Raw genomic sequence first — 14,021 nt, forward strand, 5'->3', positions numbered from 1 at the left:
TTATTACAATACATTAGTTGATTCATTGCCAAGCTCAACTCTACTTGTGAGCCCATCTTCAAACTCCTAAGGAAGAATGAACCACATACATGGAACAATGAGTGCTAAAATGCCTTTGAACTTATCAAGGAATGTCTCCTCCACCCACCTATCCTAGTGCCTCCACAACATGGAAAACCCTTACTCCTATACCTCTCCATTATAGGGGATGCTGTTGGGAGTATGCTTGCACAAGAAGACGATAACAAGAATAAGAGGGTCATATACTATTTGAGCAAGAGGTTCCATGATTATGAGACTAGGTACACTCCCATAGAAAATTCATGCTTTGCACTTGTTTGGGTCGTACAAAATTTGAGACATATCATCTTACCTTTCCAAATATGGGTGATAGTAAGAATAGACCCAGTGAAGTATCTTTTTGAGAAACCTGCTTTAAGTGGAAGATTGTTAAGATGGTTGATCTTATTGGTAGAATTAGATTTAAAGTATGTGGCTAGAAAAAAAAAATCAATGGGAGCGTTGTGTCAAATTTTTATGCCGAGAACCCTATAGAGGGGGAAGATGGTAAAGAAGACTTTCCAGATGGGGACATTTTGGACATTGAGTTAGGGACATGGAAGATGTACTTTGATAGAGCTATAAACCAATATGGGAATGGGATAGGAATACTCTTGATCACTCCTAAGGGATCTTACATACCTTTGGCAATCAAGTTGAACTTAGAGGAAACCAATAACATGGCTAAATATTAGGCTTGTATTTCTGGAATGGAAGCTCTTCCAAAATTGAGGGTAAAGGAGGCCGAAGCATTTGGAGATTCAATTTTGGTTATAGTCCAAGCACAAAAGTTGTGGAAGGTGAAGGAGGAACACTTAAAGCCTTATTAACAATACTTGGAGGACTTGACCAACACCTTTGACAAAATTGAATACACAATCATCCCTAGAGCTCAAAATCAATTTGAGGATTAGCCTCCATGATTGAAATACCTGAGGGAGTGTGGACATGACCCTTGGAGATTGATCAAAGCTATGAAGAAGTACACAAAAGGAAGGTCGAAACTTCAGTAATGACCATAGAGAAAGTGGAAGTTCCATGGTACTATGACATTGTGAAGTTCTTAGAACTAGGGGCATATCCAAATGGTGCTAACAAGAGAAAATGCTGTTCCATTAGCATGATGGCAACACAATACGTCCTCTATGAAGGACAACTCTATAGAAGGTCCTACGATGGTATACATCTTCGTTGCTTGAAGAAGGAAGAAGCCGAGAAGGTAATGGAAGAAGTTCATCAAGGGATTTGCGGCCCTCAAATGAATGGGAGAATGTTAGCCAAGAAAATCCTAAGGATAGGCTACTTTTGGAATACAATGGAGACCAATTGTGTGGACTATGTTAAAAGTTGCCATGATTGTTAGACACTCGCCAACTTGAACCATGTACTGCCTAGTTAGTTGTATAGCATGACTTCTCCATGGTCATTCTCGGTTTGGGGCATAAATGTGATTGGAAGGATAGCTTCTAAGGCTTCTAAGGAGCATGAATACATTCTGGTGGCAATTGACTATTTCACCAAGTGGGTGGAGGCAGCCTCCTACTCCATATTGAAGGCTAAGCATATGACTCGATTCTTAGAGAACAACATCATATGCCAGTTTGGGGTGCCCCAAGAGATCATTTCTGATAATGGTTCTCATTTTGAGGGGGAGGTTCAAAGGATCATGGAGTTGTACAACATTAAGCACCACAAGTCTTCATTGTATCAACTACAAGCTAATGGGGCCGTAGAAGCAGCTAATAAGAATGTGAAGAACATCCTAACCAAGATGGTAGTGACATACTAAGATTGGGCCAAGAAGCATCCATTTTCCTTATGGGGTTATAGGACTTCTATCCATGCGCTGACTGGGGCAACACCTTACTCTTTGGTTTATGGTAGTGAGGCGGTGCTTCCTATTAAGGTAGTGATACAATATTTGAGGATATTGGTGGAAACCAAGGTCCTAGAAGAGGATTGGGCTAAGGCAAGATATGAACAATTGACTTTGATAGATGAGAAGAAGGATAGGGCACAATATCATGCACAAGGGTTCCAAAAAAGGATTGCTAGAGCATTCAACAAGAAAGTGAAACCAAGAAACCTTAAAGAATGGGACTTGGTCCTAAAGGTGCTTAGAGATGAGACTTTTGATCCAAGAGGAAAGATGAAGCCAAGGTGGTCTGTGCCTTTTATCATTAAGAAAATCATGTCTAGAGGTGCTACAAGGATCACAGATTTGGATGGGGAAGAGATGCTTTGCCTAATTAACATGGATATACTTTGGAAATACAACATCTAAAAAAAGAAAGAAAAAAGCCTGCTAGGTTGAAAACTCGAAAGGGCGGCCTAGGCAAAAGTTAAGGTAAAAGAACCCTGCTGGATTGAAAAGATAATAAAAAAGTGATTCTCATATTGCTCAAATTAAAAGATGATAAGACTGTTTTTATAGGGGATTTGGAACATTCCAATCCTTTATTAAATTTAAAAACAAAACATGAAAATCATAAAAGTATGGAAAAGTAAAATATGTGGCACATCAAGGTGGTCACTTAATCCTCCTTGCTTTCTTGCTAGTCTTTATGTAAACTTTTTCATTCCTTAGAATCCACTACATGTCATCCTCCAACCATTGCTTGTACCTCACAGTGGGATAGATGCATTGAGGAGGAACAATGCTTTTCGTCACCTTACAGCATGGCCAAGCCTTACTAATCCTACCCAAGATCCTATTGGTAAACACTTGGGTGTGGAAGGCACCTTTATCATCAGGAGCTCCTTGGCATTCTCCAAATTGCCTCGAGATACGACAAATAGAGTAGTATGAGCAGTAACGAAGTCCAACTAAAGGCACACAGCAGTCCTTACAACAACTGTGGACTATGCTTGAGATGTGCCATCATTTCACGACCCATTGAATGTCGGTCTCCTTGATGCAACCCATAAGCTCCATGTACGCCTCGAAGCTCATGTCATTCTAATGAAGCTAGCAGTCTCTAAGATGCCTAGGGAGGTAGGTGCTGAGAGGTACGGTGGGAGGTTGAAGCAACCGAAGCCTCTCTTGTAGCAATATCTGGGAAAAGAGAGAGAGAGAGAGAGAAAGAGAGAGAGGGGGAGGAAATAATAAACAGAAAGGGGAAAAAAAGAGAGAGCATGAGTGAAAAAAAATAAAATAATGATGAAAGACGATATAAAGTGCCTCAATAGGTTGAAAACCGAAAGGCAACCCATGAAAAATTGGAGGAATCTAGCTAAGTTGAGAACCTAGGCAAAAGTTAGGGATTATACTTGAAGGAGAAGAGGACTACCCGCAAAGAAGCTTGCTTCCTTCCTATGAAAAGCATCCAAACCATTAAGGGTTTCTGCCAAGATCAAGCCCATCGGGTTACCTCTCTTTAGCTCATAAGCCACCATGCACATCCAAAGGTCCACACAATATGACTTTTGAACTAAGAAATAACTTGCAAGGGCACACAAACAAAAGGCATGAAGAAAGTATGAACGTGGCATCTCACTTGCGGGAAGGGCCGAACCGAAAAAGTACTCAAAAACCAACCTAAGGCTGAGCTTGCCAAAGATGCACCCACCTATTTACTGTGGCAAAAAGGACACCCAACACAACTTATAGTGAGGAGGGAAGATCCCCGCCCATGGTAGGGAAGATGAGATCATCAATCTCCGGTTCACCCATAATGGCACCAAATTCTTCGATAGTGGGGCATAGTTCTATTCCATTGAAGCGGAAAACATGTCGAGAAGGAACCCAATAGTTGGCAATAGCGCAAAGAAGAGGTTCATCCACCCTAATTTGATGGTATGGAAAAACACAAGAAAGACCATAGGGAATGATGGAATCTTTGAAATCGGGACCAAGCCTCCTAATCCAAGCCGAGAAATCAAGTGAAGAGCTTTCTGCCATTATAGGACCTCAAAAAAGGGCTCTCAGGGTTGGATACGTTGGTAAAGGTCTTGACTCAAACAGCTATTTTATACTTAAGTAGGGCAGTTAGGGTTACCTCTGATTCGTGGCCCACGTATGCAAGGTCAACTTGCGTACGCAAAGTCAAAGTTGCATACACAGGCCCATCCCCATGTATGCACGACGCTAGGCAGAAGCCCATTCTCCCCTGTTTTGAGCATTGTTTTTCACTTCAAGCATTCCTAGGGTTCCTACGACCTAAAGGATCATCCAAGACATATTCCAAGCACAAGATCTCAAGCTTCAAAGAAGCAATATTGTATGGAAACATACAATTAATCATATATCTTGTAAATTAAGTGCTAGTCCCAATTAAAGCATAAGTGTAAAAAGATGTTCTTAAGTATAATCCTTCGTCTCAAACTAAATTCGAATGTTTGCTAAAGGGAATAAATAAATAAATAAAGTAAAAGCAACAAAAAAAGAAAGCTATGTGTTGTGTGCCTATATGTCTTGACTATTGGTAATAAATGGTGTCGTCTTTTCCTTGACTGATAGTTAGGAGTCACCTCCGAATCCTCCTCATCACCTCCCTTATCATCATCATCACCACTACCTAGGTAGGCCGCCCCTCTAGGAGCGTACAAGTTCCTAAAATAGTTGGTCACCTCCAGCTTGAGATTCCCAACTAACCATACCAACTCCTCATACTCTTGGATGGTGGGTTGCAATTCGAAGAAAGAAGGGTTAGTGACCAAACCAGAAATAAAGAACTGGCAAAAAGAGAAAGAACAAAGGGAATGAAAAACTCACCACCCGGGTGTTGGGAGGAGAAGGATAACCCATAACATTGGGATTACAGGGCACGGCACGTTCCCAAGCAAAGCCATCAGGACTATAAGCATAGACCGTCCAAAGGAGATGTGGAAGGTCAATAAGCTCACTAGCAGCAGGCTCCTCTTGTTACAACTTTCCAACATTAGAAGTTGTGATAAATAAGGTAAAGGAAAAGAAGAGAAGAAGAAGAGATTGAACAAATACTTGAGCAGTAAGGGAAGGCATGAGGTAGGTGATGTTGAACTCCTCGTAGTCCAACCCCTTAAGAAGCCGTTTGGCATAGGGAACAATGCTCCCCCATGAATGGTACTCAACATCAGTCATGGAGTGTGGAGCAAGCATGAACTTAGGAGGGTCCATTGGAATCTATGGGTCATCCTTACCCACCAATTGGCCTCTCAACCTCTCTACCAGGTATAGCTCCCTTAAGCCCTCTCCTTCAAAGGGACGAGTAATCTCTGAAGTAATGAGAGCAGCAAGCTCTAAGTCTGGAGAAGTAGGAAGGGGCTGGCCAGCCCATGGAGTCCAGTTGACCTATAATGATACAAGATTAAAAGAGGAATATCCTAAGGGAAATGCATGAAGAAGCATGAAAGCTAGAACTCTTAAACTTACCTCATCCAAAGTTAACCAAACAAGATGGGCCCTTACTCGTGGGAACTCCGTTAGATTTAGATCGGTGCACAAGGTTAGAAGGCCATACCTAACAACCCACCACTGCAAAAGGAAAGGAAGCATAAGCCACCAGTTAAATGCAAGATAACAGTTTTCAAGATGATATAGTTTGCAAAACTACAAGCTACAAATGGAAATACAAGAAATGGAAAGAGAACTAACCTTAAGGAGCTTCCAAGGCCTTACAAGCTATCGTAAGGTACCCCGGCTAAGAGTGTCAAGGGTGGAGTAAAGATAGGCAAGACATGCCTACCCCTAGTTGGCCCTCCGCGCATCTCCAAAGTCTTGAAAGAGGGTCAACCACCTCAAAGACACCATTTACCCACTATTGGCAAAAAGGTAAGCTCCCAATAAGTGTAGAAGGAAGGCCCTGGCCATATGGACGCGCTCCTCTGCAGTCCTCTGTGGGAGATGTAATTCGATACCAAGTCGATGTAGCAGATGGTCTCGGTGGAGTACTTCCTCCCCAACATGTTAAGACCGAGCTAAATGCTCGACATGCCATCTAGGTTAATGATGGCCCCTTCAAAGCTAAGGTCGGTCATGTGGTAAAAGTCATAGGGAGACATCGTCATCTCCCGCTCAGCAATATGAAAGGTGAGAGTACTATCCCACTGCCTCTCAATGAGGCACTGCACCAAGATAGCGCTCACGGACCTCTCCAGAAAAAGGCCAATGATAGGCTCGACACCCGCCTCCCAGATATAGGCCTTGGTTTCAGAGGCGAGAAGGTTGTACCACTCCACCACCATATTGGTGCTTCCCCTACCAACATAAGAGGATGATGACTGCCAAAAAAAAAAAAAAAAGACATTAAATTCTTGATTCAAGTGAAAATTATGAAAAATGATGTTTTCAATGCAAGAATAAAGATAAAAAGAAGGATGCAGTGATGTTCAGATGCAAAAATGACAAAAAGATGTGTTAGGATTGCATATAGAAGCGAAACAATTCAAAATTGAAGTGAAAAGGAGCAGAATAAGGCCTTTGCCATGCTCCCCATGTACGCGTGTCAAAGCCCACGTATGCAGACAGGATCTCACTTACGCAAGCTTGAGCCCAAGCATGCAGAAGCACAGATAGAAGCAGTTCTTCAACATTTTCAAGTATACATTATCCAAAATGAATCCTAAACATGTTCCTACCCCTCCTAAGATGTCAGGTTTTCATCTAAACTCATCCCACAACAAAACCCATGCATTTACATGGTTAAAAACACATTAAAATGGAGGATCAGAGAGAAACTTGAAAATGAGAAATTTTTTTGAAAACTTATAGATTCAACCATGGGGATGTGATTCTCTGACCGGTATGTCAATGGTAGAAGCCCTATCAATCTCATTGCCCCACTCCAACGGGTGAGGTGGAATGCATCAGAAGAAAGAGAGTAAGAGGACTTCTTGGCCTTGGGTGCCATTGGAGAAGATGAAGAAAGAAGATGAGAGAATGAGGGAGTTTGAGGGAATGGGGGAGTTAGAGGGTGTGAAAAAAAGAGAGGAGAGGGAGGTTATTTTTTAGAGAAAAAAGAAAGAAGAGTTATGGAGAATGTGAAGAGATGATGGAGATGAAGAGAATGAAGAAGAAAAAAAAATAGTTTGTAACCATTGAAGAAAAAAATGAAAAGACAAGAACACACCTGATGGCTAAACTATGTAGTTTAGGCCTCACCACTAAACTACGTGTAGTTTAGTCATGAACAGTTAAAAAAAAAAGGTTTTTTTTTTTCTTCTTTCAAAAAAGGGAAAAACATCTCAAAATTGCCCCAGTTAGACACAAAATAATCAAAGGACTCCCAGTGAGTAATAAAGAAAGTAGAAGACTCCTCCCCTAATGAAGCATGTACGTCCCAAAACCATCCCCAATGGATCAAGCATATCAAGAACACTATCCCTAGTAAGGAAGCAGAAGATTTTTCCCCAATGGATCAAAACACATCAAGCATCATCCCCAGTAAAGAAGCGAAAGATTATTCCCTAATGAATATCATCCCCATGTAGGAGGTAGAAGATTCTTCCCTAATGAATCAAACCACATCAAGCAACATCCCCATTAAGGAAGAAGTAGATTCTTCCCTAATGAATATCATCCTTATGGAGGAGGCAGAAGATTCTTCCCCGATGAACCAAAGCACATTTAAACAATCCCTAGTAGGAAAGCAAAAGATTCTTCCCCAAAGTATCCCCGGTGGATCAAGTACACCTAAAGTATCCCCAATAAGGAAGCAAAAGATTCTTCCTCCAAGTCCTTAGCATACCATGAAGGAAGCAGAAGATTCTTCCCCAATGGATCACACATCTACACTAATACTCAGTGAGACCATTCCCACTACTCCTTAGTGAGTTTCTCATCCCCAAGCAAGAGGCAGAAGATTCCTCCCCATATAAACCTACTCCTCAGCAAGTTTTCACCACCCCTAGTGGGTCCAACAATCAAGACTATTCGTGCACATATCCTCCGGGAGTTGAACATGCAAGCACGGTAGAAAATGGTGGAGATAGTGATAGAAAGAGAAACCAAGGTCAACCCGAGGCAAGAGCCTCACTAGAAAGGTAGAGAAATAAGTGAAGAAGGCAAGAGGAACAAGTCACCCGGTGAAGTTTAAGGCAAGAGCCCCGGATGAACACCACAGAGACTATATCCATTCGTTGTTTGTTGGGTTAGCTTGTAAGAGCACCTTTGTTTGTTTTCTTTTCTTTTTTTTTCTTTTTAAATGACTCTAGGATAGTGAGTCACTCACCATTTGCTTACAAGTGGCAAAAAAAATTCTGGAATAGTGAACCTGTCGTTGCTTATTTCTTGAGCAACAAAGGTGGAACTTCAGACATACGAATCCCACGCAGCTCTCCAGAGTTGTACCTCGCCCCATGTATGCGTGATGTGTGTCGTGTACGTGGGTTGGGTTCGAGTCGTACGTCAAAACAAAATGTTTTGTCTCTTACTCTTTTAATTCCGTTAGCAAGCTCACGAAGCAAAATAGGGGTATCTGTAGACACAGCATTTTGTACCCCTTACGTCTCGGGCCCCCATTCCCCAATGATGCTCAAACTTTAAGGCCCAAGGCCAATTTAGAGCTCAATCAAATGTCAAATTGACTTGAGGAGTGTTAAAATGGAAAATATAACATTTTAAATGAGCAAAAATCTATTTTTTGAAATAAAATACCAAAGTGGCCCTCGGCCCTCGTATGTGGGCAACGACCTGTGTACATAGGCCGAAGCATGTATATGCAGGCACATTCCTGCATACGCAGGTGGGGTTTCAAAAGCATGAAAAATGAAAGTTTTCTACAATAATGGTTGAGGTTTGGAATGAATCCCACATCGTCTGGGAGCCGTTCCAAACCCCTTTTTTTTTCCACTATATAAAGCCTTACATGTTACATTTTCAAAACATACAAAAATCTCACGGGAAAAACCTAAGATTCACTAGAATCTAGAAAATAGTGAATCAAAAGGGAGTTTTTCATAAAACACCCTCAAGTCAATTTTAATTGATTGGAACCTTTCCTAGCCCCAATCATTTTAATTCAACATTGCTAATTGCTTGTTTAATGACTTGTGATTGATTTGACTGAAGGGAACGGTCAAAATCAAAGCTTGGGAACTCTTTTTTTAGGTATGAAGCTTCAACCTTCCTTTTCTCTTTTTAGTCTTTCTTTTACTGTTTAATATGTTCTTCTTGCTTTGTTTATGTTATAATCTGTTTGTTTAGAGTAGGTTTATGTTTTCTTGTATATTCTAAGTATGTTTGGCTGTTAGAATTAGGATTTTTGTCTCTGCTCTGTTTCCTTGTTTTTAGCTTTTTTGGGCAAGGACTTGCATACACATAATCTTATCTGCACACGCAGGCTTGATTATGCGAATGCAGGCCTGTTCTTGCGTGCGTGAGCCGCTGCCCAGAAACCCTAATTTTTATTTGTTTGTTTTGTTTCTGCCTTCACATTTTTGTTCTATTTAGCCTCTTTTTCATATGTTTTAGGCTCCATAAGTTTTTGTTTGCCTCACTCACATGCTTGTTTGCTATCACATGTTTAGATTAGGGTTTCTTAGTTTTAATGTCATGTCATCCATTCACATGTCCATGCATTAATGTCATAGGTACTTAGTTGTTGCAAGGTAAGTAAAGGGTAAGTCATGCATTGGAAATGTTCATGCATTTTTGTTTTGGTCTCATTTTAATGTTAGAGGTGCATATGTTTGTAGGATAGGGTTTCACATGCTAGGGTTTATATATGTTTGGGTTTGGCTCTCTTTTGCTTTATGGATTGATATGATATGTGTTTAGGGATAATAATGTCATGATTGTATGTTTAGATGCATGCTAGTATGTGTGTGAGTTTAGAATACAAGTATTGAAATTATTTTTAATAAGGTTAAGGTGTAAGACACAATGATGGGAGACCAACCTTAGGGTTGGACGATCTTGGGTACTAACACCTTCCCAAGAGTGTACCGAAACTCCAAACCCATATCTCTGGTAGTAAGATCAATGATCCTTTCTCGAAAGGACGCTATATATATGGTTCCTAAACCATTGCAAAAACTAGGTGGCGACTCCAAAAACCCCTTGTGCCCACAGTATGCAGGAGGTTTGTGGCTGCTGTGGAAAAAGGATGAAGCTGATATTTTCATCTTGTCATCCATTGAGCAAGAAATTCATGCCACAGTGAAGGTATGTGCTTCTAACCTCTCTTGGCTTATATCTCCTGTTTATGCTAGTCCTCCTTTAGCTAAAAGAAAAGTCTTATGGTCTAATTTAGTTGAAAAGGCCCAATTACATAACCTTCCCTAGTTGCTCCTAGGAGATTTCAACGAAGTTCTCTGTGGAGAAGTTAAGTTTGGGGGCAGAAACATTAATATTAACAGAGATCTTGAATTTAAAGAATGCTTGGATACTTGCAATTTATTGGATTTGGAGTTCTTGAGACCAAAATTCACTTGGTCTAATCTTAGACAAGTCTCTGACCTAATTTTGGAAAGGATTGATAGGTGCTTTGCAAATCCCTTATGAAGACCCTTGTTCGTTGAGGCTTCTATAACACATCTTCCTAAGGTTTTTTCTAACCATTGCCCAGAGTTGGTGGAGCTAGCCAAACCCCCTCCTATGGCCCTTTAGATTTCATACTATGTCATTGCTGCATCCAGATTTTCCCAGAGTTGTTAAGGTTGCTTAGGGGCAAGAACAACCTCTCACAGAAGCTATAACCAGTTTCACCAAGAAAGCAAAACACTGGAATAGGGAAGCTTTTGGTAACCTCTTTAACAGGAAAAAGAGAGTGCTCGCCAGGCTTAATGGGACACAAAAAGCTTTAGCAAATAATCCCAATGACTTTCTAGTTCAACTAGAAAGGAAACTCATTGAAGAATACTTCCTTATTAGGCTTCAAGAAGAGGAGTATTGGGCCCTAAAATCTCGTTTGAATTGGGCAGTTTATGGAGATTGAAATTCAGCATTTTTTCATGTCTCAACTGTCGTAAGAAGACACAGGAATTAGATTAAAAGCATCAAAAATTATGTTGGGTAGTGGAGAAAAGGAAGTTAAAATCATATATTGTCTGGATTTCACAGCCTTTTCTCCACAGAACTTACATGCTCCACTTATTCCTCTGGTGTTGCACATTTCTCTTACCGCTATCTCTCAAAGGAAAATAAGGAAAAACTTTATTTAGAGGTATCAAGTGAGGAAATTAAAGCAGGGCTTTGTGCCTTAAAGCCTTTTAAAGCCCTTGGTGCAGATGGCTTAATCGCAGGTTTCTTCTAGCACTTCTGGTATGATGTTAAAGATTATGTTTGTAAGGAAGTAGGGAATATCTTTGAGATATGGATCATGCCTACGCACCTGAATAAGACCTTAATCTCTCTCATCCCCAAATGTCCAAACCCTGAGTTGCTTGGCATCTATAGACCCATAAGTTTACGCAATTCAATATTTAAGATTGTCCGCATTCACCCATTCCTTGACAAACTAGTTTCCCCGGTGCAAGCAGCCTTTGTCCGAAGAAGAAGAGGTTTAGATAATATTATAATTGCTTAAGAAATGATCCATTCCATAGATAACAAGAAAAGGAAAGATGGTTTCATGATTATTAAAGTGGATTTGGAAAAGGCTTATGATAGGCTTAAGTGGAATTTTATCCACAAATTCCTCCTAGCTTACCACTTCCTTGACTAGTTGATAAAACTCATATAAGCTGTGTTTCTTCTGTTAGGACATATGCAATTCAATGTTTTATGTAATTGGCTAATCCTTTGACAAAACGCACTTTACTTGTAATTGGGTAGATCTAGGATGTGTTTAATGCTTCAAGAAATAAGGTTTCAAGTTCAAGTGTTAAAGCCATGCAAGTCTATCCAAGAATCAAGTGAGAAAGTGCAGGATTTTAAAGCTCAACAACTAGCATCTATCGAGGTTTAAAAGCTGCTGAAGCCTGTGGCTCGACAGCTAGCTCAATAGATGGCTATCTATCGAGGTTTATGAAACTCAGTTTTTCAGGATTGTTTTTCATCCAATCCGTGAATGTATGTTTGAGATTTCTTTTCTCACAACCCTAAGCATATATAAGGATTATTTTAAGGGGTGTAAAAGGTGACATAAGTTGCACAAGAACACAATTTCACAAGTGTGAAGAAAGTGTGACCGGAAATCTAGTTTGCCCTAATTCTTCTTTCTCTTGAAGAAGCTGTTGTGTTTGTGCACCATAGGGTTTTGTGACCATGCAACTTCATGATCTTCATCGTGTGATGAATAGAAGAACTTTGTACCCAACATCCTTCTCAAGTTGGTGATCAAGTCGCGTACTGGGATTCGCGCAATTGGTTAGTCATGTACTGGGAGCCGTGCATTGAAAAGGAGAGATTGTCACTACAGAACAAGTCCAATTGGGTATTGGGGTAAGGGTTCAACTGTAAGTTGGTATAAAGTACTGGGATTCTTTTACTTGAAACCGTTTGTTTTGATAATAGTAGATTCTCGGGAGTGGTGACTTTAAAATCACCCGGTGGGGTTTTTGCCGTATAGGTTTTCCCCATTCATAAACAAATCACCGTGTCAATTTATTTTCAGCTACAAATTTAGTTTAATTGGTGATTTGTTTGTGCTATCACGCATCTTGCATGTTAATTTGATTAATTAATAAACTTAGCTGATTAATCAAGTAATTCATCACAAGTGATTAATACATTCTTGACCTATCAAGTGGTATCAGAGCGAACACACTCTGATTGGGGTTAATCTTTGCTGTGTGATCCATTGACCCCTATTTGTCATGGATAAAGGATAGTCTCTTATTATACCTCTTTTATTTGATGGCACTAACTATGCATACTGAAAATTGTGCATAAGAGCTTTCTTGCAGTCTTTAGATGAGAAGGTGTGGCAAGCTGTAAAGATTGGCTGGACTAAGCCAACAGAAGCACTGGCCGACTGGGATGATGCTAAGATCAAGGCAACAAACTTCAACAACAAGGCATTGAATGCTCTATTCAATGCAGTCACAAATGAGGAATTCAATAAGATATCCTCTACTAGAACTGCTAAGGAAGCATGAACCATTCTCCAAACAACCTATGAAGGAACTAAGGTTGTCAAGGATTCAAAACTTCAGAGGCTTACTACAAGCATTGAAGAGATCAAGATGGAGGAGGATGAGTCATTTAATGAGTTCTATGCCAAGCTCAAGGACATAGTAAACTCAGCCTTTAATCTTGGGGAAACCATTCCTGAACCCAAGATTGTGAGAAAAGTGCTCAGATCTCTACCCGAGAGATTCCATGCCAAGATCACCACGATTAAGGAATCAAAGGATATTGACAAAATTCCTTTTGACAGAGTTGGTTGGAAATCTGTAAACCTATAAGTTGGGTTTAACAAGGATTGGGAAATCAAGTAAGAGCAAGAGCATGGCTTTGAAAGCCAAAAGCAGTGACACTAATGAGTCTTTTGACGATGAAGATTCTAAGATGAAATCCTATATCACGAGGCAGTTCAAGAAGTTTACAAAGAATGTCAATGCGAAAGGATTTGACAAGAACCGAAAGCAATCCAATTCTTCGCAATTCAAGAGTCAAGACAAAAGGAAGAAGGATGCTAGGGATGGCAATCAGTACATTGCACCCTTAGAACTAAAGTGCTTTGGGTGTCAAGGTTTCGGTCATATGAAACAAGAGTGCCTTACATATCTCAAGACCATCGAGAAGAGCAAGGCACTTGCTACTACATTGAGTGACATTGAGCCTGAGGATGACTCCGATAATGAGCATGATGGAATCTTAAATGCCTTCACTACCATTATAAATCCTACTGAGGGGATTGTTGAAGATGTGAATGAAGAATAGGAATTGGTGGAGTCTAAGTTTAAGAAAATGGGTGAACAAGATGACATCCACACAGCCTATGCAAAGTTATACAAGGTCTCCGAAAAGCATGAGAAGTTGTATAGGTTTTCCACCAAGAAGCTTAGTGATGTGGAGCTTGAGCGAGAAGAAAGCTTTACAAAGTTTGATGAGGCCAATCAAACTATTGGAGCATTGAGATTTGAGAATAATTTCT

The sequence above is a fragment of the Quercus lobata genome, chromosome 10, assembly GCF_001633185.2.
Source record: "Quercus lobata isolate SW786 chromosome 10, ValleyOak3.0 Primary Assembly, whole genome shotgun sequence".
Taxonomy (NCBI): domain Eukaryota; kingdom Viridiplantae; phylum Streptophyta; class Magnoliopsida; order Fagales; family Fagaceae; genus Quercus; species Quercus lobata.